We start from the raw sequence: 1,345 nt of genomic DNA, 5'->3' as shown, positions 1-1,345 counted from the left end.
GCCTGGCTATTTTTCATTGCAGTTGTCATTGTTTAGCAGGCCTAGGCCAGGCTCAAACCCACCACCCTTGGTGTATGTGGCCAGCGCCCTTACTCACTGAGCTATGGGTACTGAGCCCTCATTTCTTAATAGTTTTGAAATGTACTACTGTATCATGCACATTAGGTGAGATCCCCCCAAATGCCCTCCCTCCTCCCATATCCCTCCTCCCCTCCCCTCTCTCTCCTCTTCTCTTCTACTTTCTGAACTATAGTTATGTTTTGCCATTCATATGATTATACATTGATTTCATAGTAGTATTGAGTACATTGGATACTTTTTTTCCCATTCTTGAGATACTTTACAAAGAAGAGTATGTTCCAGCTCCATCCAGGTAAACATAAAAGATGTGAAATCTCCATCTTTTTATGGCTGCATAGTATTCCATGGTGTACATGTACCACAATTTGTTAATCCATTCATGGTTGATAGGCACTTGAGCTGTTTCCATGTCTTGGCAATTATGAATTGGGCTGCAATAAACATTCTAGTGCAAATGTCTTTGTTGTAAAATAATTTTTGATCATCTGGGTATAGACCTAGTAGAGGAACTGCAGGATTGAATGGTAGATCTACTTTTAGTTCCTTGAGTGTTCTCCAAACTTCTTTCCAAAAAGGCCATATTAGCTTGCATTCCCACCAGCAGTGTAGAAGTGTTCCCTTCTCTCCGCATCCATGCCAACATCTGTAGTTTTGGGATTTTGTGATGTGAGCTAATCTTACTGGAGTTAGATGATATCACAAAGTGTTTTTGATTTGTATTTCTCTGATGATTAAGGATGATGAGCATTTTTTCATGTGTTTGTAGGCCATGTGCCTATCTTCATCAGAGGAGTTTCTGTTCAAGTCTCTTGCCCACATAGAAATGGGGTTATTTGTTCTTTTCTTATTGATTAGTTTGAGTTCTCTGTAGTCTAGTTATCAGACCTTTGTCAGAAGCATAACCTGCAAAAATCTTCTCCCATTCTAAAGGTTGTCTGTTTGCTTTACTTGCTGCGCTCTTGGCTGTGCAAAAGCTTTTTAGTTTAATCAGATCCCAGTCATGTATTTTTGGTGTTGTTTCAATTGCCCGGGGGAGGGGAGTCCGCATCATAAAATATTCTCCCAGGCCAATTTCTTCAACTGTTTTCCCTACACTCTCTTCTAGTATTTTTATAGTTTCATGTCTTAAGTTTAAATCTTTTATCCAGTGAGAATCAATTTTTGTTAATGGTGAAAGGTGGGGGTCCAATTTCAGTCTTCTACAGGTCACCAGCATCATTTGTTAAATCGGGAGTCTTTAAACCCCACTGAATATGGCTCGGCG

The sequence above is a fragment of the Otolemur garnettii genome, unplaced genomic scaffold (genome assembly GCF_000181295.1).
Source record: "Otolemur garnettii isolate 467f Iridium unplaced genomic scaffold, OtoGar3 scaffold00001, whole genome shotgun sequence".
NCBI lineage: Eukaryota > Metazoa > Chordata > Mammalia > Primates > Galagidae > Otolemur > Otolemur garnettii.
The sequence above is the reverse complement of the archived record's forward strand: the minus strand, read 5'-3'. Positions refer to the sequence as shown.